Below are 22414 nucleotides of genomic sequence, written 5' to 3'. Positions count from 1 at the left end.
AGGAAATCTTAATTTTGTCCAGCCACCGCCTGTTCAATCACCTTACTTAAGAAAGGAATCTTTCAGACTTGTCAATTGAGAGCTAAACTACAAGAGACAAATTACATGAAGAGGAGCACATGAAGGAGTCGCAATGTTAGTGGGGAAGCTGTTTTGAAAGAGATTGAAAGGCTTTGTCAATGTCTCCTCTCCAGAGAGCCAGGGAGATCCCTGCTCAGGTTTATTTATTTCCTCTTGGCCTCTTAGAAGGGGAGGTGAAACTAACATACCTTCTGAGCAGCCATCTCCCTGGCTCTGCAGAGAGGGGAAATTGACAAAGACTTCTGATTTCTTTTAAAACTCTGCTTCCCGGCTAACATTGCGACTCCCTTCATGTGCTCCTCCTCGTGTTATTTGTCTCTTGTAGCTTAGCTCTGAGATGTCCTGGGTCCTTTGTAGGCTTCTTTAGATGTGGTGCAACACAGTTGGTTTGAGGCTCGGGTGACCTCCCTCTCGGTCAAGGAGGCATTATCTCCCTCCTAAATCAAGCCAACCAGGCCTACCCTGGCAGATTACATTAGCCAGGGAGGCAAGGGCATAAAAGCAGGTCATAGGCCTCAAGACCCCAAAGATCCTGCCCATATCCTGAGACTGGATACACTAAAAAGTTCCCCAAACAGCCCAACAAGTCTCCCCCTGGCACCATCTGATCCTGTCACTGCTCATGCAGAGTCCAAGTCAGAGCTGAGTCAGTGCTGAGCAAAAAGAGTCACAGCGGGCCACTGACTCCTCGACTTCCTCCTCCATCCAGATTGCAGATGCAAGGGTGGCTTAGAAGTGATCTTTGCCGTCCTAACTACCACAGAGTAGGCTTTAAAGTGAGCTTTTGCAGTCTCCCCTGCCACCTCCCTTTGTCTTTTCATCTCCTGAGTTTTTCAGCAAACAAAGTGGCTGTCTAACGACAGTTTGGTGTAGTAGTTAAGAGTGGCAGGAGTCTAATCTGGATAGCCAGGTTTGATTCCCCACTCCTCTGCTTAAAGCCAGCTGGGTGACCTTGGATCAGTCACAGCTTCTCGGAGCTCTCTCAGTCCCACCCACCTAACAGGGTGATTGTTGTGGGGATAGTAATACTTTGTAAAGCACTCTGAGTGGGCGTAAAGTTGTCCAGAAGGGCGGTATATAAATTGAATGTTGTTGTTGTTGTTATTAATGTTGCCTAGGAGCAGACGTGTCAATTCCCCAGGTCACTTTGTCATTCCAGCCTGCTTACAGACAGAAGCGCCAACCAAATCGGCAGGAAAATCCCCCAGTCTTATCTGAACATCAGTCCGACGCATCAAGCTGTGGAGGCAGATCACCTTAAATGTTCCCACGCCACTGTGCAGTCCTGTAATCTTAAATCCAAGCAAATAGCGATCTGCCCATGAGAATGGGACCGTCTTAGTCCCCCATCCTTCACATCACCTTCGTCCTGCCCTGAGCAAGACACCACATGAAGAGTGTGTGTCCTGAGCAGTATGTGGGGCTTGTTATTACTGGAGACAGGTCCGTGGTTATCATCGAGGCCTAAAATCCTGAACTGTAGCCTCTGCAGGGATGTTGAACTGCGTCGGAACAACAGTTACTATGGCATAAGATATCCTCAAGGCTTATAGTTTTCTTCCTCTTCTTATTGGCCCCACATGCTACCTTCTCAATTTTTAATGTTAATTTACATAAGTGGTCATTTTTTTTTGCATTTTTTGCATTTGTTCTCAACGCTCTGACACCAGATGTGAGGAGGACCAAAAACGTTTTTGCCGTATTTTCTCTCATACATTTAGTAGTGTCTCACTTATGACTTTATCATGGTAAAGTCATATCATTTTTCTTTATCCTCAACCACAAACCTACTGGCATTTTTACCAAGTAATTACCCAGCTGGTTAACCATGTTACTCATCGCAAATATAGTATGATTGTAGAAAAGGTATGGCCTAAACTATTATTTTCGGTGTTTTGTTGTGGGGATAATAATGACATACTTTGTAAAACCGCTTTGAGTGGGCATTAAGTTGTCCTGAAGGGCCGTATACAAACCGAATGTTGTTGTTGTTATTATTCCAATTAATTTCCACTGATTTTAAATCAATTCTAGGTTTTTGCTTCCCCAAATGGATATTTCTAAACTGAGAAGCTCAAGTGAACACCTTTCCCACACTAGACTGAGGTCGGGGGAATAAAAGCGACTCCCCTAAACTCAAAGAGGCCATTGAGTGGGTAGGACAGCCCTTTTAATCTTACCCGCTGCTCCGTGGCAACAGTTGATCCTTTCCTGCACCTGAAAGAGAAGTGGGGATCCCACAAATGGAAAACTGTTGAGAAAAGAACCAGTATTAAAGTGGGGGAAGGGTGTCTACAAAAGTTGGGGCCATCTTTATGGATTTCAAGGGTATCCCTGATCACATCCTCTATCCCACATACTATCTAGAGTAATCCCTCTTACCTCCTGGTCTGGATTCTTGTCATCGGTGTGGAAGTGCTCTCTGGCCTGAATTCCCTGACCCAGCTCTCCATCTCCGGAGGCAGGATGGCCAGGAACCGATCGAGGATCACCAGGTCCAGGATCTCCTTCTTGCTGTGCCTTTCTGGCTTCAGCCACTGGTGGCAAAGGCGGTGGAGTTGGCTAAAGACCTTTCGGGGCCCTTCAGCTTCCTGGTAACGGAAGTGCTGGAATTGCTGGTGCTGCACATCTGAAGGGAGAAAATCCTTTCCCAGGCTCTTCTGCATGGTTCCTTCCCACAGTTCACTTCTGCGCCCAGCCTCTGTGGCATCAGGGCTTTTTCTTGCTTCTGTAATGACTGAGTCCAGCTCTCCCCTCATCCTCCCTTCCTGTCCAAACAGCCTGTACCTGCACCAGTGGATCGCCTTCCTCTTCTGCTCGATTCCGAATCTATGACCTCCTGCAAAGAGAAGACTGATCTATTGGACCTATCTTACTAAATAAAAGCCTCAGCGTATTTCAGATGACTCACTGGGATTCCACTGCGCAGGCCCGCTCTCGCGCGCCCCTAACAGGGAAAATTGTGGTAAATGCAATTCTTGGTTTCTTTTTGTTCCATAGGAACTTGTTTAGAGAGCTTTGCCATTGTCTTAATGCTTTTTGCTGTATCTTTAAAGGGATTGCTCGCACGTGAAACAGAAGTTTAGGTAATACAAAGGCTTTTATTAGATGATATCTCTCTAACCATGAAGGGTTCATTTTATTCCACTTATCTAAGTTTATTTTAATTTGGTTCATAACTTTATCATGATTTAGCTTCTGCAGCTGTTTCAGATCTGTTGGGATAACTATGCCCAAATATAAAAGTTGGTTAGGTGCCCATTGAAATTTATTCGTTTGCTTTATAATTTTAATTATATCAGGTTGAATGAATACCGGGAGTAGTTGTGATTTGGACTGGTTAATAGTTAGACCTGAAATTGAACTAAAATTCGTGAGTGTGGTTTGAAGGTGTTTTAATGAGTTTATAGGGTCTGTAAGATAAATCAACATATCGTCTGCAAAAAGGCTAAGCTTGAAATTATAACGTTCTGTTTTAATACCTTGTGTACATATTTTCTCTAATTGTTGCTGCTAAGGGCTCTATGGCTATAGCAAATAAAAGGGGTGAAAGCGGACAACCCTGTCTAGTACCTCTCTGACTAGGAATTTTATTAGACATATGCCCATTAATCTTGACCTGTGCTGAGGGTTGTGCGTAGATAGTGTTTATGATTCTATGAAAATTACTACCAAACTCCATATGTTGTAATATTGATTTGAGGTATTGGATTTCAATAGAATCAATAGGATCAAAAGCTTTCTCAATATCGAGAGATAAAAAAGCTGATTCTAAACGGGTTTTTTGACAATATGAAATTAAATTTAAAGTTTTATAGATGTTGTTAGTTAAATCTCTATGTGGAATAAATCCAGATTGGTCTTTGTAAAAAACTGAAATCTAAAAAAAAAAAAAATATCATAAAAAAATAAAAATGGGTTTTTTAAAAAACCCAAAATGATAAAAGGAGTCCCTGTAGCTTTAACCAGATGCCTGTTGCAATGGCTGTTGCTAGGCAACCATGATAGTTCATTCAATATTCCAGGCTTGGTCTCAGTAAAATGCAGGGGGAAGGGACAGGGCCCTTTCTGGGGCTATTTTGGCCTCTCAGGGATGATTCATTTAGGCCAGGCTCAGAAACAACCACCTGACCAATTGATACCACATGACTTGCAGGAACCACCCAGGCCTGGCTTCTTGCTCCTGTTCAAAAACATCCCCTCCCCCAAAAGCCAGTGTAGTGTATTGGCCAGAGTTTCAAAGCAGGATCTGAAAGGCCCAGGTTCAAACCACCACTCCGCTGTGGAAGCTCACTGGATCACATTGATCCAGTCACACACTACAGCCTAGCCTACCTTTCAGGGTTGTTGTGATGTTAACATGGAGGCAAGGAGAATGATGTCAGCTGCTTTGGGCTCCCATAGTGGAGAAACACAATATATAAATGAAGTAAATAAATAATAAATATATAGATACAGATGAATACGTAGATGAAGATGGGGGGCAGATAAAAGGTAATTTTTTAATGGGAATGAAGGAGAGAAGGATATAGGGAAAGGTGAACATATGGAGGCTGCTAGGAGGAGGGAAAGAGGAAATAGTGTCAGGAAGGTGATAAGGGGAACATGACAGGGGAAAGGTGAAGAACGGGGCAGAGGAAGGTGGGTGGGAAAGAGAGAAGGAAGCAGGAAAGGGGGAGAAGCTATGGGGGCAAGGAAGGGAAAGAGAATATGGTGGGGAAGGGGGAAATGAGATGTCCTCAAAAGTTCTTCCAGGTCCCCACTTGTTGCTAAACTATAAACTAAAGATTCCTGCATCATTCAGATGCCAGAGAACATTACCTGGGACCAGGAGTGGAGTGCATATTTATAAAATGGTTGACAAGTTAGAAAGAGTGAACCAGGAACAGAATGGAGCAGCTGAGAGTCCCAGAGATGCTGGATCTGTCGAATCATGCTGCAGACAACTGGAGAAGATTTCCACAGCCGTTTGGCTTGTCCATGGAAGCCACAGAGGAGCCAGAGACGAATAAGGGGACCCCAATTTGGAAGCTTGCAGGGCCCCAACCCACTGACTGGTATCATACCTTTCTACTAACTGTGCAGATAAGAACTCTAAATATAATAACAAGTTGGAAGAGGTTTATATGCCGAATAAAAATGAGGTTTTTGAAGGGTACCTTTTAAAGTAAGATCTGTGAATACTATCTGATAGGTTGCTTTCAGTCTACAAAGCCCGATTTGTTGCAATTCAAGGATCTATGTTTTTACCCACTGGCTGGGTTTTTTATGCTGAAATACCTGTTAATCTTTTAGGTTTTCTTTACGCTGTGCTTTCTCAGCCACCTCAGTCAGGCTCTCTGGAGAGGCAGCATAAAAATTCCCTAAAGAAATAAATATACTTTTTCATACAAGGAAACAAAGCCAGACAGAGGTCTCGGTGGCTCATCTGAGAGACCCAAGTCCGACATGTGACTCCACAGGGCTTGCTGACTCATTAAGAATGGATCAGATTGTTGTAGGTGTCCATGATTTTAAGAGGACAAGTGAATTTCTAGAAGCCAAAGATCTTCCGTTAGCAAAGGCAACTGAAGTGCGCCAGGCTGCAGAAGTCACGCAGAGGACGGCAGATTTTCAGGCAAGGAAATGCATGCTGAGTCTGTGGGAAGAATTGTACCTTCAGTAAGCCATAACAGTGTGAAGAGGGGAACCCTCCACGCGTCCAAGTTTGCGATTCCAGAACAGTAAGAAAAAAACCAGGAAGGCCACATGGGAACACGACTGCACTACAGCAGCACTAGGCTTATGAAAAAAAATTACGGGACGGCCTCTGTATCTACGTCCACCACAGCAGATTCGCTCCTCTGAACTGGGCCTTCTGCAGGTGCCACCCCTTCATTTATTCTTTTTTGGGAAGGCCCCTGCTTAATGGATGGATGCCCTGCTCTGCGTTCCATTGGGCTTGTGGCATGACTCTTCACCTTTTGCGACCTAGTTGTGACTTACAGCCACCTGGTATCAGTACGTTGGTTTAATGCAGGTTCCATTTTTTTACTTCTCTGCCCATGCTGAGATCAAAATGGGGACATCAAAATGGGATCTCTGTGAGGCTAGGGTCCCGGGGGCTGCACCGCACAGGCACACTCTCCTTAGTGGCCTCCCACCTTATAGGATTACCTTCCTGAGGAGTTGAGGAAAGCTCCCCCTCTCCTGGGTTTCTGCAAACTGTGGCAAAATGAATTGTTTAGGAGAGCTTTTTATTCAGGCAATAGCTTGTGCTGTAAGAAAAAGTGTAGAGAGACGTACTGGAAAAGGGACTAGGACTGTAGACCAGGGGTGTGCACCGGATGGCTCAGATCCAGGTTTCAGGGATATAAAAGAAAAACTTGGTATCCCTGAATTCCGGGGCAAATACTCTCATCTAATTAGAGAATCCTGAATTTATCCACTCCGCTGTGGAAGCTCACTGGATCACATTGATCCAGTCACACACTACAGCCTAGCCTACCTTTCAGGGTTGTTGTGATGTTAACATGGAGGCAAGGAGAATGATGTCAGCTGCTTTGGGCTCCCATAGTGGAGAAACACAATATATAAATGAAGTAAATAAATAATAAATATATAGATACAGATGAATACGTAGATGAAGATGGGGGGCAGATAAAAGGTAATTTTTTAATGGGAATGAAGGAGAGAAGGATATAGGGAAAGGTGAACATATGGAGGCTGCTAGGAGGAGGGAAAGAGGAAATAGTGTCAGGAAGGTGATAAGGGGAACATGACAGGGGAAAGGTGAAGAACGGGGCAGAGGAAGGTGGGTGGGAAAGAGAGAAGGAAGCAGGAAAGGGGGAGAAGCTATGGGGGCAAGGAAGGGAAAGAGAATATGGTGGGGAAGGGGGAAATGAGATGTCCTCAAAAGTTCTTCCAGGTCCCCACTTGTTGCTAAACTATAAACTAAAGATTCCTGCATCATTCAGATGCCAGAGAACATTACCTGGGACCAGGAGTGGAGTGCATATTTATAAAATGGTTGACAAGTTAGAAAGAGTGAACCAGGAACAGAATGGAGCAGCTGAGAGTCCCAGAGATGCTGGATCTGTCGAATCATGCTGCAGACAACTGGAGAAGATTTCCACAGCCGTTTGGCTTGTCCATGGAAGCCACAGAGGAGCCAGAGACGAATAAGGGGACCCCAATTTGGAAGCTTGCAGGGCCCCAACCCACTGACTGGTATCATACCTTTCTACTAACTGTGCAGATAAGAACTCTAAATATAATAACAAGTTGGAAGAGGTTTATATGCCGAATAAAAATGAGGTTTTTGAAGGGTACCTTTTAAAGTAAGATCTGTGAATACTATCTGATAGGTTGCTTTCAGTCTACAAAGCCCGATTTGTTGCAATTCAAGGATCTATGTTTTTACCCACTGGCTGGGTTTTTTATGCTGAAATACCTGTTAATCTTTTAGGTTTTCTTTACGCTGTGCTTTCTCAGCCACCTCAGTCAGGCTCTCTGGAGAGGCAGCATAAAAATTCCCTAAAGAAATAAATATACTTTTTCATACAAGGAAACAAAGCCAGACAGAGGTCTCGGTGGCTCATCTGAGAGACCCAAGTCCGACATGTGACTCCACAGGGCTTGCTGACTCATTAAGAATGGATCAGATTGTTGTAGGTGTCCATGATTTTAAGAGGACAAGTGAATTTCTAGAAGCCAAAGATCTTCCGTTAGCAAAGGCAACTGAAGTGCGCCAGGCTGCAGAAGTCACGCAGAGGACGGCAGATTTTCAGGCAAGGAAATGCATGCTGAGTCTGTGGGAAGAATTGTACCTTCAGTAAGCCATAACAGTGTGAAGAGGGGAACCCTCCACGCGTCCAAGTTTGCGATTCCAGAACAGTAAGAAAAAAACCAGGAAGGCCACATGGGAACACGACTGCACTACAGCAGCACTAGGCTTATGAAAAAAAATTACGGGACGGCCTCTGTATCTACGTCCACCACAGCAGATTCGCTCCTCTGAACTGGGCCTTCTGCAGGTGCCACCCCTTCATTTATTCTTTTTTGGGAAGGCCCCTGCTTAATGGATGGATGCCCTGCTCTGCGTTCCATTGGGCTTGTGGCATGACTCTTCACCTTTTGCGACCTAGTTGTGACTTACAGCCACCTGGTATCAGTACGTTGGTTTAATGCAGGTTCCATTTTTTTACTTCTCTGCCCATGCTGAGATCAAAATGGGGACATCAAAATGGGATCTCTGTGAGGCTAGGGTCCCGGGGGCTGCACCGCACAGGCACACTCTCCTTAGTGGCCTCCCACCTTATAGGATTACCTTCCTGAGGAGTTGAGGAAAGCTCCCCCTCTCCTGGGTTTCTGCAAACTGTGGCAAAATGAATTGTTTAGGAGAGCTTTTTATTCAGGCAATAGCTTGTGCTGTAAGAAAAAGTGTAGAGAGACGTACTGGAAAAGGGACTAGGACTGTAGACCAGGGGTGTGCACCGGATGGCTCAGATCCAGGTTTCAGGGATATAAAAGAAAAACTTGGTATCCCTGAATTCCGGGGCAAATACTCTCATCTAATTAGAGAATCCTGAATTTATCCAGTGATTATTTCCTATGGGGGGGGGGGAATGTCCAGGGAGGATGGTGGGTATTTTTCAAGTAAACTCTACCAAATTTGTGGGGAACCTACACCTGACTATTCCTAAAGACCCCCCAAATTATGAGAAGATTGGACCCTGGGATCCAGTGCTATGTGTCCTTGAACAAGCTGCCCCCGGCCGCTCTCTGTTGTTTCCTAGAGAGAAAACCATCAAACCAGAGAATCCCTATTCGCCTTAGTGAAGGAAGGGGAGGGCTGAGGTTTGCTGAGCTGCAGAGTTTAAAAGGTGGCCAGAGATGCCTCCCGTATTGCAAAAAGAACTCAGCTCCACTCCCAGAGATGAGGAGCTCCCCTCCCCTCCCCCGTCCTCTTCTATATTTGACCAGTTTCTGTACCAGGCATCTGACTAAGAGAACTTGATTCTCGAAAGCTTATGCTACAATAAAATTGGTTAGTCTTAAAGGTGCTACTGGACTCTTTTTGATAAAAGTAACGGTAATAACAATCACAACAACAAAAACAATATCTTTAAATACAATCCAATTTGGTGATGGACCCAAAAAAAGATCCAGCACAACTATAATAATAATAATTACTGTGGAAAATAAGGAAAATGATAATAATGATATTGATAACTGATGATAATAAGGACTGTGGAAACTAGTAATAATAATATGGGCTGTAGAACATAAGGATAATGATAATAATGATATTGATAACTGATGACAATATGGACTGTGGAAACTAATACTACTACTATGGGCTGTAAAGCATAGGGATAATAATAATGATAACTGATGATGGTAATCAGGACTGTGGAAACTAATAATACTATTGACCGTAGAACATAGGGATACTGGTATTGATAGCTGATGGTGCTAATAAGTACAGTGGAATCTAGTAATAATAAGATGGACTGTAGAACATAGGGCTAATGATGATGATAATAATATGGACTGTGGAAAATAACAATAACGATACTGTTGCTTTAAATCTATCGTGGGCCGGGTTAGGCCCTTTCCCCGCACAGACGCAGAAATCCCTCTTCTCCTAGCAACCGTTCGTCAAGCACGCACGCGCACTAGGCCGGGAAACCCAAACGACCCGTTTCTCCCGACGCACGCGCACTACTTCCTCACTACGCCCCCCTCCCTCCCCCGCGCCCGGCGGAAACCATCTCCCCTTTCCCACTCACAAGCCTGATCACGCACGCGCAGGAGACGTCTCTCGTCGGAAGCCGCCTTTCTTTCTCCTCCCTCCCCGCCCCCGCCTTTTCCTTCGCGTCGCCGGGGAGTGACGTCGAGGCCCAGGGCCGGTGGTTGCCGTGCAGGTTGTGCGCCTGGCCCACGTGAGGCGTCGCGGAGTCGCTGCCGGTCGCCGTTGCCCGGCGCGCGTGTTCGGCGGGGAGGGTGGCGAGCGAGGGGGGGCCCTCTCGGCGGCCGGGATGTGCCCAGCGACAAAGGTACGGGCGGGCGGGGAGGCGGGGTCCGGCTCAGCGCTTCTTCGCTTCCCCCCTGAGGGGGGCTTGGCCGGGGAGCTCCTCAGCGCGGCGGCCTGGCTCGCCTTCTTAGGCCGTCTCCAGTGAGGGCGGCGAAGGATTCCTGGGCCAGGGTGGGGGTCGCCCGTGGAAGCCCTGATGTCTGAGGGGAATGGCTGAGGAGGACACCTTTGGGGGAGGGGGCGTGTGTGTGTGTGGTGTCTGAAACCTGCCAAGGCACTGAGACTTCCACTGAGCGAGGGGACCTTCAGCCCTGCAAAGGCGCTGTTGTGATGGGGTCATGGGGTTGCCAGCTCCAGGTTGCGAAATTCCTGGAGATTTTGGAAGGAGGCCTGGAGAGGTGGACTTTGAGGAGTGGAGGGACCTCAGTGGGGTATAACACCATAGAGTCTGCCCTCCAAAGCTGCTATTTTCTCCGGGAGGAACTGATCTCTATGGCCTGGAGATCACTTGTAATTCCAGATCTCCAGCTATCGGAGGTTGGCAACCTTGAGTGGGGAGGGTGCATGACACGCTGACAGAGCATCTACTTTGTATGCAGAAGGTCCCAGGTTCAGTCTCTGCCATCTCCAGTGGAAAGGAAGATGCTGTCCCTGATTCAAGCTACCTGGGTAATCTAAATCTCCAACCTCGGCAACAGTTCAGTGAGTGGAACGTGGTTGGCACAGAAGTGGAGTATGGCTGTGTGGTAGAGCATCTGCTTTATAGGAAAAAGGTCCCAGGTAGTGGGTAATGTGAAAGACCTATGTCTCAGACACTGGAGAGCTGTTGCCAGTCAGTAGGCAACCTTGATGGACCGATGGTCTGAATCAGGACAAGGTAACTTCATGTGTGGTGGGAATGATTTGTGGAGGGTTGAGGTGGGTGCTTACAGGGACTGAGATGTAGCTCTTGATGCTAGTTTCAGGTAGGTAGCTGTGTTGGTCTGCAGTGGTACAGCAGGATTTGAGTCCATCGTCACCTTAGAGACCAACAAGATTTTCAGGATATAAGATTTTGAGAGTCAGAACTGTATCTGGGGAAGGGAGCTTTGACTCTTGAAAGCTTATACCCTGAAAATCTTGTTAGTTTCTAAGGTGACGATAGACTCAAATCCTGCATCTCTTGATTAGTGGCTTTGTGTTGTAAGGTGGGTGGTGGCTGGTGGGGAGAAATGAATGGAAACACAGTTTCATTGCTCTCGTAGTGAGAAGAGAACATGTTTAAAATTAATAATACTAGTTTATGCTGTACCCTCCCTACAGTACTGCTCTGCAAAGTTCCTCTGTTTTTCAGGAACTTATAATCCATTTTTTTCACAGTAAGGAAGATGATAGTGGAGAGAGGGGTAATAATGGATGATGGTGTGGATATGCACTTTCAGGCTTGGATGAGGATTATGGGGCTAGTCCAAAAGATACATGGAAAGGGTGAGCTTTTGAGAATGAGTCTGAAGGAGATGATGTTTGGGAAGAGGATTGGAAAGTGCAGGGTATTGTATAGTGTGGGAAAAAGAGTGATGTTGAAGAGTGAGTTGAGAATTGAATGTATGTCTTCCAGCTGTTGCTTTCTGCTCAGTTCCTAGGGAAAACAATGTAAGCCATTTTGGGTCCTCATTGGTGAGAAAGGTGGAGTATTAAATGAAGTAAATAAAGATATAGTGTGATATAGCTCCTACTGTGTGCACTGACTTGTGAGAACCAGCCTGGTGTAGAGTTTAGAAGGTTAGACCAAAATCTGAAATGCCCCGGTGTGATTCCTGGCTGCATGACCTTGGGCCAGTCAGAGACACTCTGCCTAACCTCCCTTACAGGGTTGTTGTGAGGATAGAATAGAGGGCAGGTAGTTAGCTACTTTAGGTCACCGTTAGGGAGAACAGTGGGCTAAAAAAATTAAAGTAAATAAATAAAAATATATTCTTGTGTGTTTTGTTGTGTAGGAGTGTACTGTACTGACTTCCACAACACATTGGAGGATTTGCCAAAATCATACCCAGTCCCGTTGTTTTGGAGTAAGGTTAAACCAGCTTCTCACAGTTTTCGCCCCATATACATTTACACTTTGATAAAATATATGTGTGTGATATGCTATCAGGTCGCTTCTGATTTATGGTGACTGAATGAATTGGTGATCTCCAAAATGCCCTATCAATAAGACTCTTGCTCAGATGTTGCAAACTGAGGGCCAAGCCTTCCTTTATTGAGTCAAACCATCTCATTTTGGGTCTTCCTCTTCTGCTGCCGCCTTCAGCTTTTCCCAGCATTATTGTCTTTCCCAGTGAGGCTTGTCTTTTCATGATTTGAAGTAAAAGTTTTGTCTTTCTGGCTTCTAGGGAGAATTCAGGTTTTGATCTAGAACCCACTTATTTTTCTTCTTCGCTGTCCGTGGTATCCATAAAACTTTCAACACCACCATATTTCAAATGAATCTGTTTTCTTACTGCCAACATTCATATCCATACATAGTAATAGAGAATACCATAGTATGAGTTAGCTTGAGCTTTGTCCCCAGCACCGTATCCTTAAGGATCTTTTCCAGTTCTTTCATGGCTGCCTTTCCAAGTCTCTCCTTCTGATTTCTTGGTTGCGCTCTCCCTTTTGGTTGATGATTGAGCCAAGGAGTAGAAAACTTTTAACAATTTCAGTTTCTTAATTGTCAACCTTAAACCTGTGTAATTCTTCGGTAGTTATTATTTTAATCTTTTTCAGCTTTAATCCCGCTTTGGCACTTTATCCTTTAACCTTCATCAGTAGTTGTTTCAGGTCTTCACTGTTTTCAGTCAATAATGTGGTGTCACCTGCATATCTCCAATTTTCATTCCATCTTCACCTAAATCTGATCTAGTTTTCCTTAGATGTTCTGCATATAGGTTGAACTGCTAGAGAAATAATATAATCCTCATCTGACACCTTTGCCAATTGGAGACCGTTCTGTTTCCCCATATTCTGTTTTAACAGTAGCCTCTTGTTGAGCATACAGGTTGTGCATTGTGGTTCACCCATTTCTTTAAACTCCATCCATAGCTTTTCATGCTCCACACAGTTCAAAACTTTTCTGTAATCTGTAAAACACAGGCAGATTTTCTTCCAAAATTCTCTTGTATGCTCCATTAGCTTTTGTAAATCTGCAGTGTGATCTCTAGTGCCTCTTCCTTTTCAGATGCATGGCACTTGAACGTCTGGCATTTCTCATTCCATGAATGGTGAGTCTTTATTGTAGAATCTTGAGCATCCCCTTCTTTACGTGGGAAATTAATGCAGTGGTCCAATAATTGCTGCAATCTTTGGATTCTCCTTTTTTCAGAACTGGAATATTCGAGTGTTTCCAGTGTGTGGGCCATTGTTTTGTTTGCCCCATTGACATACTGTTGTAAAGACTTTGATGGACACCGTTTCTGTAGCTTGGAATAGCTCTAGAAGATACCCCATCTCCTCCAAGTGATTTGTTTCTCCCTGTTGCTTTGAGTGCAGCTTTCACGTCTCTTTCTAAAATTACAGGTCTTTCGTCAAAATATTTTTCTTTGAAGGAATCTGTCATATTTTTATCTCTTCTCTGTAGTTCTTCAGTGTAGCATTTCTATCTTTATGTTGTCCTGATCAGGTGCTGTATTTTTGTGTTGATCTTTCAGTATCTCTAGTCAGAATCTGAAGTTCCCTTTGATTTCCTGAAACTTGAGGAACAGATCTCTTATTCTTCTGTTTTTGTTCTCTTTGACTTCTTGACACTGTTTATTATAATAGTTCTCTTTGTCTCTATGTGCAGATTGAATCAAAAGTCTAAGTGCAGCTTTTCAGCAATTTCTGTCACCTTTTACTTTTGCTTCTCGTCTCTCTAGCAATTTTAAAAGTTTTGTCTGTCATCCATCTAGGCTTCTTAGAATGGTATTTGCACATCTCACAATATTTTCCCATATATTTATACTTTGATAATATAGTCCATGTGAATGCATTCATCTGATGAGGGTTGTGTAAAGAATCTCTCTCCTTGTTTCCCAAAGTCAAGAGGGTGAACTGGGGACCTGCTCATCAGCATGCATGCAAAATAAGTGTATTGACTGCAGTCTTTTGAAGTTTGCCCCAAGAGCAGGAGAGTATTTCCATTTGTTTAGCTGCCTTTCCTCCAAAAGTGCTCAAGGCAAGTATGGTGTTCATATTGATGTGGGGGGAAAAAAAGCTGAATGGAAGCCCTGCTGATAATTTGTTGTCCTCTCACCCTCCCTTCTCCTCAGTAGAATAGAAGTTGAAATTGTACTAGAGCAAAATGTCAAATTCCACAAAGTATCTGTTGCAACTCGGGTGAGATGCATTGGTTGAAATGGTTTACGTTTAACTGGTCCCTGCGTTTGTGTCGTAGGGCATAAGAACCCCTTGCTAACATTGCAGCTTCTGTGACTGCTAATGCTGCTTGAAAACATCGCTAGAAGTCCTTGCTGATTATGCTGGAGTTTTGTTAGGCAGTATAGCCTGGTTAATAAGCTTTGTGATCCCACTAGGTGCCCCCTGTGCTGACTTGCTGTCTGATACCAATGTGGGAAGGTTACAAGAAGATACAAGTTTAGTAAACTTGGCACCATCAGTGGCCGTTCAGTAGCTGCTGGGTAGGGTTGTACCTTGTACTGCTTGTGAGCATTCTTAAACTTATGAAACTGCTTAGGAGAGCTCAGTCGCACTTTGATTATTCATGTTTCACGTTCTCACACAAGAGCGAAAGTATAACAAGTGCCTTCTAATAACTATTTTGCTATTTTACTTATTAATGGTTGTGATTTTGAAAGCTGTCTCGTCGGATGGCTGGAGAATGTGTGAAGCAAAAAACAATAGTGAATGGGGGTGGAGGGTGTTTCTTTTCAGGAGTCAGGACTGATTTTTCTGTTGCACGTCTGGAAAGAAATCCTATTTAGATTAACTATGTATAGGATTGAGCTGACGTGGCCTTCAGAAGATAGAGACAAATCATTGGAGGGTGGCCTAGGGTGGAAGGGGTGACGAATGGTATTTTCTCCTGCTCTTTGTGTAATGCTATCGGTGTACACCTAAGCAATTTTTACCCCACAATGCTCATCCTAAAGGGTTCCCAAGGCAACTTCCAGAACACCCAAAGTTAGCAGTCAGTAAGAACAATAGTTAACAGAAAAGTGATAAAACCAGTTGTTGATTAAAAAAAAAAAGTCTGACTAAAGCCTGCACAATAACATTGCAGGAACAAGGCCTGGCGAGAAGGAGGAGACTCAGAGCCTTACAAAAGAGGCCTTTTCATCTGGTGGCTAGAACTAGACCGGTTTGGTGCCCGGCAGATCTCTGTAGAGAGAATTCCAGAGGTGACGTATCAACATAGAAGAGGCTTTGCCTCTGATAATATGCATCTCCTGAAATGGGGCAGGGGTGATGGAGAAGATCTTGTCTGACAGGCAGACATATGTAGGAACAGCCATTTCCTTACTTATCCAAACCTTTTAGTGCTTTCTAGATAATAACCAGCAGCTTGAATTGTGCCTGGAAGCCTACAGGAAGCTTTTAATACTGACATAATGTACTCTCTGTATCCATAATGTGACAGCAATCAGCCTTTCTACTGGATTTGGTACTAAGTGAATTTCCACTAGTCTCAGAGGGCAGCCCCACATAGAGCAGGTCGCAGTAGTCCAATCTGGTTGTGATCAAAGCCTGGATAAACTTGGCTAGATCTTGTTTACCAAAGAAAAGCTGCAGTTGGTGCCGTATGCTGGGGCTAGGCTAAGGGTCACATCGGTGACCTGAGTCTAAGCCTGTAAATAATTGCACAGTGAAACTGCCTCAGGTCGATTCTCTAATCCTACATTAGCTGCATTGTATGGCACTTCACTGAGTACAAGAAGGCAGGTCCCTGTCATGTAGGCCACCATACCTGCCATGATTGTGTTCTGCATTTTATAATGGCCAATGCTGTATGGTTCTGGTTACCTGAATTATATGCTGTAACTCTGTGCGCTCATCTGAGAGTGTCTTAACTTCTGATATTAAGTGCCAGTGGGCCCCCCATTATCTGTTGCATATATGTGCTTTCACTTTTCACAGCAAGTGTCCTTGAAGGAGCTGCTACCAGCAAACACTGTAACTTTCCCAGAGACAGATTTTCTTTGTATTTCATGTAGTCTAAACTACTTTGTTCCCATGCTATCTCTTTGAGGTTTCGCGCCAGAATGCCAATGGACCCAAGAGGGTGGGAAGTTTTCCTCTAATAGTCAGACCTTTGTTTGAATTGTCACTTCTGCCAATTTCTGCACCTTTGGGTGAACACCTGTACTGAATGGATCTCAATGAAGCTGCTTCAGCTGGAACACCTGTGTGTTACCTGTGGAGGGCTTGAGGAACCTAACTGCCAGGGACTGACAGTCCCTGTCTGGAGGAGCATGCAAGCTAAAATGTGAGACCAGGCAGTCAAAACGGAGAAGCAGTGGGCAGCAGAGAGGAAAAGGAGAAACACCAAGTACATTAATTTCATTACATATATTTGGTTTTAGTTTCAGTAGGGGAAGAGAGCGGAGAGGTTGTGCCAAAGGAGAAGGTTGGTGTTGAGTAATTGGAACAACGCGTGAGAAGCGGCGTCCCCTGGGAGTTCTGATATGCAGCAGATGCAAAAGGCAGGGAGAGGGGAGAGGCTGGAACCACTTGCAGGAACATGAGATCATCAGATATCTGCGAGTGACAGCCTTGCAGGTGTGAAGTTTGTGGTCAAGGATGCATTGGCGTAGGAGAGCAGGGTGGAAAGGCGTCATAGAAACGTTTTAAATAAATTAGGGGAAGTCAGGGCCATGGAAGGATTGGAAGGCAAGCCCAGGGAGCTTGTTCGGAGCCACGAGCATGCAGGAAGCCAATATAAGGTTTGAAAGAGAGGGGTGCCATGTGGTCAGGACAATGAGAGAACTGAATGAGTTTGAGTGCAAAGCTGTAGGCAGGGGCTGAGGGGCGACATTGCCAAATATGAGAGACAGTTAGAATGTGAATAGATCAAGATGGGTAGCCATGTTAGTCTGTCTGTAGCAGTAGAAAAGAGCAAGAGCCCAGTAGCGCATATAAGACTAACAAAATGTGTGGTTGGGTTTCGTGAGTCACAGCTTACTTCTTTAGGTAGAGCTAGAAAGTGAGTCCATCTGTCTTTGTATCTTGGAGAGTAGAGTGATTTCAGATGCTAAATGACAGTAGCCAGCGAATAACAAGAACAGGCATGATTGGATTAGGTGGAGTATGCAGAGGGGTAGTGGATGTGGAGAAATCAGCATTGGTAATGAGACAGAAAGCCTAGGTCTTGATTCATTCCAGGTGGATGCATGTCTTGAGAATGTGAATAGGAGATTGCACTAAGTGATGAAGAGGAAAACACGATCCCCTCCCCAGTGTTCTAAAAGGATAAATGATGTGACTTTTTTGGCAAAGAAACCCTAAGGCATCATATATTCTATATTATATTATGGATGGTGGCACTGACACAATGGAAATGTAAGAAGGCAACTCTGGAGGAAAGCGAAGTTCAGCCTTGGACATGCAGAGCTTGAAGTGACAATGAGATAGCCAGATCTGAGGGAGGGGGCTATGACTCAGTGGTTAAGTGTCCGCTTTGCATGCAGAAGGTCCTAGCTTCAATCCCCAGTATCTCCAATTATAAAGATCAAGAAAGAGGTGATTTGAAAGATCTCCACCTGAGACTTTGGAGAGCTGCTGTCAGTCTGAGTGCATAATAATAACCTTGATGGACCCATGTTCTGATTCAATATCAAGCAGCTCCATATTTTTTTTCATACAGTTTTTATTGTATGTAGTGTTTTAAATTTTATTGTAATGTTTTATCTGCTTTTATGTGTTTTTATGTAAATTAAAATGTTTATTATTATTAATAATAATAATAAATACATATGGAAATAACAGCAGGCATTGACGTTAGGAGATTGAATGGAAGGAGAAAGTTCGGGGCAGGGAGGTAACGCTGGGAAGAATTTGATAGCATGTGTCACCATGGAAGGAAGACAATGGAAAAGGGCAAGGACAAGACCTTGGAGGATCCACTGGGGAGAGAAGAGCTAAAGATTAATTGCTTCACAAAAGTAATAGTGAAGGGATATTATTGCTTGTGTGCAATATTACGCAAGCTTGGAAGTTTCAAAATTGTTATTAATGGTTTAGGTGATTATCCCTAGGAATTGCTTGAGAGCGCACAGGTATTTGTAAACGGGGTGTGTCATACATGCAACAATGTTATACATACCCTAAAATGTCATACATACAACAGTTCAAATTTTAAAAAATCACATGATGAATTCACCAAATTGGATGTGCAGGTCCAATCAAAGCCAAACCTAATTTTTGTCTCTTCTCACACGGCAGCAAAGTTAAATTCTGTTGAAAAAGATGAGTGGACAACGTGTCCACAACATGTCATGCACAGTTCTTAGGGTGATCTAAAATTTCTGTTAACAGTTTTCCATGCTGTCATTCTTTTCTTAAATTTAAACAATATAAAGGACATACATGCTATATTAATTTTTCTGAGTATTAATTTCTAGAAAGCTTTGACCATTTAAACCAATCTTTCCCTCCCCATCAAATATTTCAGTTGAGATGCTGTTTTGCTTTTAGAACATGAAATTAATATGAAGTACTTTTTAGCTGTTTACTAAATATAAGTCAAAATAAATATGCCAAAATTGTTCATGCTCGGTCTAGGGAATTGGGAAATGTTCTGATTCATGTTTTTCCAGAAAACTCAGATCACTTCAACTGTATCAAAGACATGCTGAAAAGTGTGAGAAAAGAGTAAAAACATTTTAACTTAGCCGTGACCAGTGATTTTGGAGAAAACCAAATTTCCATGGAGGGCAAAGGGTGGGAGTTTGAATTGGGGGTCTAGAGGTAAACGAGTTGAGGCAGCTGGGATTGGGTAAAGAACACATGGAATAATAATTGTCACTGCATGGATAGTTTATTTGAAAAGGAGAAATTGTGACTCTCTCAGTGTTGTACTTTGTTCTAGATGTTCATTAGACATTCTTTCCTGCCTGATCAATCCGTTTAAAATAAAATAAGCCTCTTAGCCCTTAAAATTTTCAGAGTTGCTTTTCAGCTTCTCATCACTGTAGTTCTGGAAACGTAGACTCTTCCAAGTTCATCCACGCACTTGAGAACAGCACTGAATTCTACGTGTGCTAGCAGGCATGGAAGGAAGACAGAGTTGATCGCAAGCTGTCGTTCATCCTGGTGTAGTCGTCTGAAGCTTGGTGTATTGAATTGTTTTGTCTTGGGACAGTGTGATCTGCTCTATTTAAGATTCGACAGACTAGATTTTTAGTAAATTAGGTCTTTGCTAGGGATCGTGTGCATATTGCCTTGAAAAGCATAGCAGTAGAGAAAGCCCTCTAGTTCTAGCATGGAGGGAACAGAATTGAAGGGCATGGATATTTGCTTCTGTGGAGCATTCTTGGATGAATGAATGAAATATCTCCCTGTATCTGCAATTGGTCAAAAGCTTGCATGATGTGCATAAAGTAACTTCTGTTGTTAGGAACTTAGTGCAACTGTAGAGTTTGTATATTTTTTAGTTGAGGTCATCGCAACGGCAGTTAGTGTACTAAATTTTGCAAGGTAAGATCTGAGCTGCTGCTTGAGATGGGCAGGAGTTCTCTTGATGGTGCACAGTCAAAACAGGAAACAAAATAGGCTTACCTCTTGGTGTTTTGTTAAATCTGTTCAGAGTAGTGAGCTACATGCCACACTTCCGCTTAATGCTCTAGTGCCTGCACCCCTCCTTGCTTCTTGACAACAGGCTGAGCTGTCAAGCTTGTATACAAAAGCTTGCAGAGGGCAAGTTTATTGCAGATTTCAGTGTCTTGGCTCACTTCATCCGTACTTTGAAATAGGTTACAGGTGACTCAAGATTCTTTCAGGCCAACAGTGCAGTCCTGTGCAAGTCTACTTGGAATACACCCCCACAGTATTCACAAGTAAGTATGTGTAGATTTGTCTTGTAAATTTTATAAGATTCAGTCATTGTAGGAAAAAACAACCCTCCCTCCTTCCTGGACAGTGTTTTAATTCAGAGGAGTTAGCCGTGTTAGTCTGTAGTCGCAAAATAGTAAAGAGTCCACTAGCACCTTTAAGACTTAACCAACTTTATTCTAGTATAAGCTTTCAAGAACCACAGCTCTCTTCATCAAATGCAGAGAGCTGTGGTTCTCAAAAGCTTATGCTACAATAAAGTTGGTTAGTCTTAAAGGTGCTACTGGACTCTTTAATGTTTGAATTGGGGTTTTTTTGGTTTTGTATGTCTATTATAGCTCTGGTTTTAATCGTTTTAATAATTTTTGTTGGTTTTAATGGGTTTTAAAATGTGATTTTGTTATGTATGTTTTTAATTTGTTAGCCACCTTGGTGGCTCTTATGAGAACCGAAAGGCTGAGTATAAATTTTTTTAAATAAATTGTGCTAGGAGTTTGGGGTTTGTACATGTTCAGCGTTTAGCCTATTATATAATGATAGCGGCAGAAAGATCTTTAGAAAGATCTTTTGCAAGTAAGACTTAGTGTTTCATTACCTTTTTTTGTTTTCATAATTATATTGCTCCATGTAGTAAAAATGCTTAGATTAATTTCAGTCTTCTGGCCGGACTTTTCCAGAGGGCCTCTTGGCTCTGAGTAAGTGGCCCACTTCTCCTTTTGGAGTTTGCTTGTGTAGCTTCTGTTACTTGCCAATGATGTGGTCAGCTAGCAAATGTTGGTATTGGAATAAAATGTCTTACTTGCAGAATGTGGAGCCCAGCGCACGCAAAATGTCTGCTGTTCAAACACAAATCTTAATATGATAAATGGACGGATTGCTTCCACTGTGGTGTCAGCAGGAGATTCGGATGCTTTTCAACTTGGAAAAAGATGTTGGTCATCAAAAACTTTAATTTCAGCAACCTGTGGAATGTGCAAACGGTTTCCATGCATGAGCGTATCCACTTGTGCTGCTCTGTGTTCTTTGGACAAAGAAAACAGGCGAATGAGTTGAACTTTCCTTTCTGTTTGTGCTTTGATGTGGTGCTTGGTGTACACTGGGCATTCTGAAATACTCAGCGTTGGCTATCTTAGCCTTGGCTTGCCCTGTTCTTTTAAAACCTAAATACTCGTCTCGGAGTTCCGCGTCGTATTCCTTCTGTACAGACTGCCGGGGTGTGTGTGTGTGTGTGCTTGCGGCAGCGTCAAACTCTGTAGCCACAATCTGTGTGCCCACTTGCGATTTAACAGGATCAAAGCAGAAAAGTTTGGAGAATAAATAACCCTATTCATGATTTAAGGAGGCAGTTTCTGATTTTTATGCTTTTATTGTACCTGGTAGTTCAGGACTCTGAAGTCCTGAGCTGGCAGTCTCAGAACATGAGCAAAGGTGGCACGTGGTGGCAGCCAGGATTTTTATTTTCTCGAGAAATACAGAATTGCTATAAGAATAGATGAATTATAAAGCAGGCTAGACAGGTGTCGAGTCCTCCCTTATATTAATTGAATAGGAATATTTATCTGCTTTGTACTAGTGTAATTGAACTGTTCCAGAGTTTCCTTTTGAAGTGATCAAGCTTCTAAAACATTCACATGCACGAAAGCACTTAATGTCTACTTATGGAGTTAGATGTTGCTAAGAAGCCCTTTCTCTGAGCTGTTAAAAGAACAGGGATGGATTACTCTGCTCAGAAGCGACGCTTCTGGTGTGGGAATGGTTGCTCTCTAAAAATGGCCCTCATCCCAGGCTGTGAAATGCTATTCAGCAGCAGAGAACTCTTCCCCCTCCCCCGGCCCATATTCATGGCCACTAGCAAAGTTTGCTCTCTCCCTGTTTTTTTTTTGGCTCGTCTTCTAGCTGGGGTCCAAAGAAGGTCTACCGTCTTCGCTTTTGCCCTGATTGTTTTGGTCAGGTTACTGATCCAAACAATTCCTCCGGCCTTGTTGTGGAGTGAACTATGCTTTTTGCTGCTGTACCTGGCCAGACAGACTTTTTGAAGGCTGCGTTCAGCAGTGCAGGAAGAGAAAAGAGAAGGGCAAGGTGAGTCGTTTAGAAAGATCCCTTGTGCTTCTCTTTTCTCTCCCTAGACACAGTTGTTGTAGCCGTTTTTCTCTTCTTCGGCAGTGATCTTTGAGATCATTGAGCAAATTGTCTGAAGGCTCCTGGTCACCGTGTAAAGCAGCTGCTGTTGGGCCAGCCAGGTAAAAAAATTCTCATCCCGAGGCTCTGCATGAAGCGGTTCAAGGTTAACGGGGCTTCCTGTATGCTTTCAAG

General features: G+C 43.6%; 1 protein-coding gene across 2 annotated transcripts in view; it reads left to right on the top strand.

Moving 5' to 3' along the window:
- The first annotated feature begins 9983 nt into the window (after positions 1–9983).
- Positions 9984–22414, top strand: part of SENP5 (SUMO specific peptidase 5) — a 52392-nt gene continuing 39961 nt past the window's right edge. The window contains exon 1 of one of the 2 annotated variants that reach the window (XM_054984256.1): positions 9984–10121. The gene's annotated coding sequence lies outside the window, so the exon portion shown is untranslated. Of the gene's footprint in view, positions 10122–15366; positions 15454–22414 lie in introns of those variants that run through there. The other variant, XM_054984257.1, reaches the window with a different exon arrangement.

Source organism: Eublepharis macularius, chromosome 6, assembly GCF_028583425.1.
Source record: "Eublepharis macularius isolate TG4126 chromosome 6, MPM_Emac_v1.0, whole genome shotgun sequence".
Lineage (NCBI taxonomy): Eukaryota > Metazoa > Chordata > Lepidosauria > Squamata > Eublepharidae > Eublepharis > Eublepharis macularius.
The sequence above is the reverse complement of the archived record's forward strand: the minus strand, read 5'-3'. Positions and strand labels throughout refer to the sequence as shown.